Source organism: Bos javanicus, chromosome 15, assembly GCF_032452875.1.
Source record: "Bos javanicus breed banteng chromosome 15, ARS-OSU_banteng_1.0, whole genome shotgun sequence".
NCBI lineage: Eukaryota > Metazoa > Chordata > Mammalia > Artiodactyla > Bovidae > Bos > Bos javanicus.
The window spans coordinates 83,600,644-83,608,665 of record NC_083882.1 but is presented as its reverse complement, the minus strand read 5'-3'; the positions used below and the strand labels follow the sequence as shown (position 1 = coordinate 83,608,665).

At 41.3% G+C, this 8,022-nt stretch overlaps 1 long non-coding RNA gene across 1 annotated transcript in view; it reads right to left on the bottom strand.

Moving 5' to 3' along the window:
• Window positions 1-1,534: 1,534 nt before the first annotated feature.
• Window positions 1,535-8,022, bottom strand: part of LOC133227162 (uncharacterized) — a 33,353-nt gene continuing 26,865 nt past the window's right edge. Inside the window, exons 3-6 of the long non-coding RNA XR_009729738.1 lie at window positions 5,920-6,101; window positions 4,174-4,280; window positions 2,827-2,913; window positions 1,535-2,009 (exon numbers count right to left, since the gene is read on the bottom strand). This is a non-coding gene — a long non-coding RNA (uncharacterized LOC133227162). The remainder of the gene's footprint in view (window positions 2,010-2,826; window positions 2,914-4,173; window positions 4,281-5,919; window positions 6,102-8,022) is intronic.

The following is an 8,022-nucleotide window of genomic DNA, read 5'->3' as shown; positions in this document are numbered from 1 at the left end:
CTGCAATCACCATCTGCAGTGATTTTGGAGCCCAGAAAAATAAAGTCTGACACTGCTTCCACTGTTTCCCCATCTAATTCCCATGAAGAGATGGGACGAGATGCCATGATCTTCGTTTTCTGAATGTTGAGCTTTAAGCCAACTTTTTCACTCTCCTCTTTCACTTTCATCAACAGGCTTTTTAGTTCTTCTTCACTCTCTGCCATATGGGTGGTATCATCTGCATATCTGAGGTTACTGATATTTCTCCTGGCAATCTTGATTCCAGCTTGTGCTTCCTCTAGCCCAGTGTTTCTCATGATGTACTCTGCATAGAAGTTAAATAAGCAGGGTGACAATATACAGCCTTGACGTACTCCTTTTCCTATTTGGAACCAGTCTGTTGTTCCATGTCCAGTTCTAACTGTTGCTTCCTGACCTGCATACAGGTTTCTCAAGAGGCAGGTCAGGTGGTCTGGTATTCCCATCAAGAGCTCAAATATCCTAAAGTCTCCTGGATTCCTCTCTTATACCCCCATATCCAACTCTTTGCAAATCTTTCTCAGATTATATTGATATATCTATACAGGTATATATCTCTTCAAAATCTGAGCACTTTCTGTTTATTCCACTGCTCTACCTAACCCAGGGCTCTCAACTTCAACCCAGGAAATTCTCTGTTGTGTATGTTGGGCGGGGGCGGAGGTAGGGAGTGCTGTCTTACTCTCTGTAGGATGTTTAGTGGCATCACTGGCCGGTGCCCCGTAGCCTTAAGCAACACACCACCACTAACACCACCTCTCATTGCAAGAAAAAAAACCTCTCCAGATTCGTCTAGTGCCCTGAAGGGAAAGATGGCCCCTAGATGAGAACTCTGAGAACTGGTCTACCAAGCCCTCCAACCCTCCCACTCAAGAGTACCAGCGTTCGTCTTGGTTTCCCTACTCAGCCTTTCCTGGAGGAGGAAATGGCAGCCCACTCCAGTCTTCTTGCCCGGAGAACCCCGAGGACAGAGGAGCTGGCGGGCTGCAGTCCGTGGGGTCAGAGTCGGACACGACTGAGCGACGGAACAGCGGCTCGGCCTTTGCGCCCCCTGGTGTCTGCTCCGCGCGCAGCAGCCGGGGCGATCCGAGCCGCCTGTCCTCTCGTCACTCCGAGGCTTTCCGGTGACTCGCCCGCTGTTTCAAGTAAAACCAAGGTTGTCAGGTCAGTTTTGAGACGCTAGCCCTCTCCACTCCCCTTGTTCTGGGGAGGAGGGGCTCTCCTGGTTTATTAGCACTCTCCCCTCCGACCGCACGCTCCTGCCTGCTGTGAACCCGCTGGGCCTGGGTCTGCGCGGCTCACTCCCTCGCGCCCCTCGGGTCTCTGCCAGCCCCCTTCCGGGCAGGCATTTCCTGACGCCATGCGCAGAAGAGCAGCCCTCACCCGGATATTAGCAGTCTCCCTTCTCTGCCAGGCTTTTTTCCTAAGTAGCATTTACCCCATTCCTGGAATTTATAGATTATGTGTTTTTTTTTAATAGTCTGTGCCCTACCAAAATGTAAATTCCATGAAAGCATGTTCATCAAATGAATAAATGATCCAACTAGTTGTAAATCTCAGCTAAGCTTATGAATCAGCCACCAAGCAGGGAAGAATTAGTCATTCTGCCCTTAAAAACCTCTTTATAGTGAGCGTCAAAGCTTAAAATGACACAGCCCTTCAATAATTACAGACAGGTAATAGAACACACTTTATTCATAAATAAGGCTCCATGGAGTTAAAAGCAGGGGTAGTGTCTTTTTGAAAAAAAAAAAAGATAAGAAGGCAACATGCCATTTGATTTAAAATAAAAAATTAGCTTTTTGAAACAGACAATTGGGTATCATTCAGTTCCATGCCAGCTCCTCCGATTTCTATAAAACAACACACTAAATCTTCAGTCCTAAACAGTCATTTCAGAAGTTGCCTTTGAACATAGATCTCATTTCTTCTCTTCTAGTAAGTTACATCATTTGGCACACAGAGAGAATATAGTATTCAGATCGTTCCTGAAATAGAAGAAAATTTAAAATCAGTCCCAATATAAACATTATTTAACTATTTCAATGAGCTTGCTATTCATCAGTAAAGCAGTTTATATGTGTGGGGGTGTGGATGGGAGAGAGGGTATAGATTAAAAGAGAATTCAAGAGAAAGGAAAACATTTTACCCTTGGGACAATATCCTTAAGTGTGTAATGATTCCTCGCTAAACTATGAGGTACAACTGAAATTCTCTAAGACTACCCCGATACTTTCTGTTGCATAGCTCCACCTCTTTATTGATAACCCCAAATCAACATGCCTGTGGATTTATCTTAATATCCCTTCAGATGTGGCTCAAGGAGAAAGAACTGTACTGCCTGAAGGTATTCTGTCCTTCCTGGAAGAAGTAACCACCCAGCATTATGGCACTTCTGAGCTCACGTCACCAGGGATTACCAACACATCTAAGCCTTCACTTTGTAGGTTCAGTTTGACACTTTTTTTTTTTTTTTTAAGATTTAGAACTCCATTGATGTTGGAATTGATGGATATTTCTTTCATCTTTGCATTTATCACGGAATTTCATATGATACCCCAGAAGGACAGCTCTTACTTAAATGGGATCCCTGGAAGTTAGTGACATATTAACAAAAGCACATGATCAGCAACACCTCCAACAAACACAGGAAGGAATGCATGAACTGCCCATTCCTGAATTGGAAGCTTTTTAGGCACAAAATGCCTTAATACAAATAGGGGACATTTCCTTGTCAACTGTATTGGCTCTTGTCTAGGACATGCGTGGACAAAATCATAAAATGCCAGTTCCGAGGACCCTTACTGTGACTGCATTATGTAAGAAACTTCCATGTCTTCAGAGCTGGTTTCATCATCTCCACTTTCAGTTTCATTTGACAAACGGTACATGCTAAAAAAAAAAAAAAAATGTAAAAGGGTACATACTAAAGTGAGAGAAGAAAATATAGAAATATCACATGAATCTAAGATCTATTCAGACCTTACTGTTTCCAAAACTGAGTTTCAGGCCAAATTCCTATGACTAGTAGATGGATTGATTTCTGCTTATTGTTCCAGAACTTCACAGGCGGTGTTTGTGGTGTTGAGTAACACGGGCTTAGAAACCAAACTCTGGGTTTACTTCCTGGTTCTACCATCTACCAGAAAATGGTCTCAGGTAAATAATTTCGCTGTGCCTCAATCTCCTTACCCCTAAGTTGGCATAATAGTATCTATCTCATTGAGCTGTCACGAAGAACAAGTCTATTTATACAGTGTTGGAAGAGTGCAGGAATATGGTGATTAATAACTGTTAGTTGTTATTTACTGTCGTTATTATCTATGAGAAGAACACTATGTAGTAAGGCTCTTCTGTAATCACTGAGAGGAAAAAAAAACTCAGTTCAAGGTTTTAACCAGAAGAACCTAACAGAAAAATTATCCAAATAAAGTCCTACCAACAATCAGAAGTTTGCCAAGACCTGATCAAAGTTGCTATGATCTAAAAAGCTTGATTATTACAGGCTTTCTTAAAAGTTGGTAAGATACCAAAAAAATTAATCTTAACCTATGGATTCTGTTCTAGCATGTTCCATCTCTCTCCCTACATCTTGAGTCCAGCATGCTGACCTTGAATCTTCAGTGAGTTCATATACTATCATTTAGACTTTCTTAATTCTTTCAGGAACCTTGAATGTGGGTTCACACTTCAAAATAGCTAGATTTGATTAAGAGCTGGTTAAGATACATCAGATTTTCAGTGACTCTGACAGTTGTATAAAAAAAAAAAATCGTCATTCCATTTTTCAGTATTCCTGGTATTATATACAGGGCTTCCCTGGTGGTTCAGATGGTAAAGAGTCCGCCTGCAAGACAGGAGACCCAGGTTCAAGCCCTGAGTCTGGAAGATCCCCTGGAGAAGGGAATGGCTACCTGTTCCAGTATTCTTTCCTGGAAAATTCCATGTACAGAGGAGCCCGGCAGGCTACTCTTTTTCCTAGAAGACAATTGAAATAACTCTGAAATATATAGGGCCAGGAATCAACAAACTGATGTTACCAATAGGGTTGTGTCTTTTCTCCCTCCCAGTTATGCCTTTTAATCTCTCAGGTCGGTTTCTCATCTTGGAAACTAAGATGGAGCTGGGAACCAGGGCAGAAGTCTGGCATACCATGCTTGTTTTGTGACGACACACAACACGGGCATTTCAGCTGTGTCTCCGGAGTTACTTGACATATACTTGATTTTAGTCTGAAGCAGAAGAGTCTCCTGGAAAGTCTAAAGGGACAAAGAAAGATTTTAAGCAGATGTTTGTCTCAAGAGCCTCGGGAAACTTAATAATTATTTGAATAGGAAGTTGTGGGTCCTGCAAGCTCTCTAAAAGTGACCACAGTCAACCTCCGTTCATGAGAAACTAAGCCATCTTCTCAATGGACACAAGCGTTAAAGTCTGGCAGAATGCTTGTGTAGAAGAGGCAGGCAGCACTTGTGAGCCAAAAGAAAAGGATCTCTGTGATTCAAATTCAAGGAAGTTTGCTTATACCTCCTTTTGAGAAACACTGCTGTAACTGGAATACTGCTTAGCTGTAGAGAGTATGAGCTTTAAGCCCGTGTGAATGCACTTTGGAACCTGGGAGCTGCCTCTACTCACATAAATCCCGGGGAACTTAGTTGTGTTTCTGTACAACAACAACAAAATACATGGAAAAAATAAAGGAAAAAGTCCCATTTTTTCAATAGATCAAAAAATAAGATCTTTAGTGATAAATTTAACTAAGAAAGTAGAACATCTAACACCGAAAATCACAAGGCTTTGGTGAAGGAAATTGAAGGCAAACAGTGGAAAGCTACCCCATGATCGTGGATCAGAGGAATTAAGATTGTTCAAATATCCATACTACCCACATCCGTCCATAGAGTAGACACAATCCCTATCCAAACCCCAGTGATACTTTTCACAGGAAACAGAAACTACCCTGAAGCTGTATAGACCGCAGAAACCTTGAAGAGTCAAAGCAAGCGAGAAAAGCAGAGCTGGGGGCATCACGAGTCACACTCCATCTGGTTCAGGATGGCAGCAAAAGACGAGCCTCAGCGTGGTCCCTCCCACAGACACACTGAATCTATAGCTGTGTCAACGGAGCTGTTTCCTCTTGGGAAAAAACCTACCCTACAAAGCTGTATTAATCAAAACGTTATGGTACTGGCATAAAAATAGACACTTCTTAATAAAACATCCTGCATGCTCAACTCCACCTTAAATTTTGCTTTCTGTGGAACCCAATATTTGACATTCAGCTAGACTGGAAAATTCTATTATTTAATATTCCATTTGGGATAGGGAGCAAAATAGCAAGTAATTTTACAGCAAACTTTTGTAGGCTGCTAACATTTTTTAAATTAAGCCAAAATCCCAATCAGACTTTTTTAGCAGTTGGTATAGTTGATCATTCACTGTGCCCAGTAAGGCCCGTCAAAGTCTCTGGTCAGCGGGATTGGGTGGGGCTGGAGAATGTGAGACATCTACTTTGAAAAACCTTCTGATGCTTAACTATGTTATTTCCTCCTTCTGACTGCACCAGGCCAAACTTCATAAACTGTAATTATCACTTTATATGCTACAATGTAACATGATAAGCTGTGAGATGTGGAAACTTTCTAACTTGCCATCTTCCTGACTTTTCTGTCACTAATTGGATTTTATATCTACAAGGTTCACATTAGAGTTTGCAGTTATTACCCAACAAGAAAATAAGTATTTATCATCTCCTTCATTAATTTCCTCTGTCCTGAATGTGACTATTAGAGAAATCAGTCCAGCCATATTATAGATAAAAACTTGATGACTTCTGGTTTGGGGGCTGTTGAAGGAACCATACAACATTCAGGTTTTAGGTAAAATAGCCATTCCTCTTACTTTGGTTATGATGCCACATTTATTAGAATAGTAGAAAAATTCATAATGAGCATCTGGTGAAACGTAGGTTACAGGGCAGTCATTTCCTAAAAATGCTTCATCAGGATTCATGTACAAATTGTGAAATAGTGTGGGTTTAATCTTGGCATAGAACCAAAAGTAGCTGCAGCGTACTTTCACAGCTAAGAAGGAGAAAAGAAACACTTTCTGTTAGTGTTGCTGTCACACAAATCAGCCCAGAAAATTTTAGCACAGTTAATATAAACAAAGAGAACATCCTTCTGTTATTCACTCACAAAATCATGACCAGTTCTTTGCAACCCCATGAACTGCAGCATCATTCTTCTGCTAAGTTAAAAAAAAAAAAAAAAAGCCTTAGAGCTGAGCAATTCTGCTAAAGATGGTCTCAGCATATTACTTCATCCTCTGAAAATACCCATACTAAACATACATCCTTCAATATGAAATAAAATCTTCTGATCTGGTTCTCCAAAGTCATTGTGGAGCTGGCATCGTAAGACTGTAGCTATCAATGTCCTACCATTTTCGCTCTGCAGCATAGAGCGCCTTTGATCTCCCAGGTTCAACTGAAGCTCCTCTAAGCAAGCCTGTGTTTCCACGTTTGAATGTACAGCTTCGTGGTGTGTAAAAGGATGAAGTAAGGGCTGATGAAGCAATAATGACTTGTCCAAAAAACTAAAACCGAGCAACTCTGCTTCTATAGAAGCTGAGTGTCTGTGGTGCCTCCTCTTTTCCTGCTAAATATAACTGGACAGTAATTTTTGTATCTGAGAAAGGGAATCATTTTCTAATATAATTTTCTATGTGGGCTAGGTTCTAGAAGAATGTCACAATACCTTAAAATTACTGGATTGGGTAGGACATGAGATATAAAGAGTCAAGTTGGCAATTTATGTGGTCTTCACTTAACATAAATCTTCTTAGTTGCCTTGGAATACTAAAAGGAGCCTCAGAGGATACTGAAAACTCACCAACCAAATGAAAATTATATAACATGTAATTTTTTCACTAAGAGGATGCACAGATTGCAAATTAGCACGTGAAAAGATCTTAGCCAACACCATTAGCCATTATTTAAATATAAATTAAAATCACAAGGAGATATTACTATATACCTATCAGAGTAGCTAAAATAAAAATATGACATCAAGTCATATTTAACAGGGCTGTGGAGAAACTGAACCATTCATACACTGTTGGTGGCAATGTAAAATATTACCACCCTGGAAATTAGTCTCTGGATTTCTTTAAAACCTAAACGTATAACTACCGTGTGAGCCAGGCTTCCCTGGAAGCTCACTGGTAAAGAATCTGCCTGCCAGTGCAGGAGACGTGGGTGTGATCCCTGGGTGGGGAAGATGAACTGGAGAAGGAAATGGCAACCCACTCCGGTATTCTTGCCTGGGAAATCCCAGGGACAGAGGAGCCTGGCCGGCTGCAGTCTGTGGGGTCGCAAAAGAGCCAGACATGACTGAGTAACTAAACAACCACAACCATGTGATCCAGATATCGAACTCCATTTATCCCAGGAAAATAAAAATGTACATTCACACAAAATATATGCAAATGTTTATAACCGCTTTGTTCATAATAGCAAAAAACTAGAAATGTCCCAGATGCTTTTCAATGGGTGAATGATTAAACGATGGTATAAACATGCCATGGAATACTACTCATCACAAAGAAGAATGGAGCCTTGATACACACAGTGTCGGCAGACCTCCAGGCAATTTTCTGAATGGAAAAGCCAGTCCCTGGGACTAACTTACTGTATGACTCCATTTAGGGGGCATCTCGAGATGATGAGATTCGAGAAATGGAGAATAGATGTACGGTTGCCAGAGATGAGAGGCTGAGGTGGGAGGGAAGCGAGGCGGCATGAGGAATTCAGGAGAGCAGATGTGACTGTCGAAGGGCAGCCTGAGGGGTTGTGACAGAAATGTTCTGCGGCTTGGCTGTAGCCATGTCAACATCCTAAAGTAATATTGCACTCTGTTTTGCAAGATGTTACCATTGGATGGAATTGAGTAAAAGGTGCACTTATCTGTCTGTAGCATGTCTTATACAACTGCTAAGTATTAC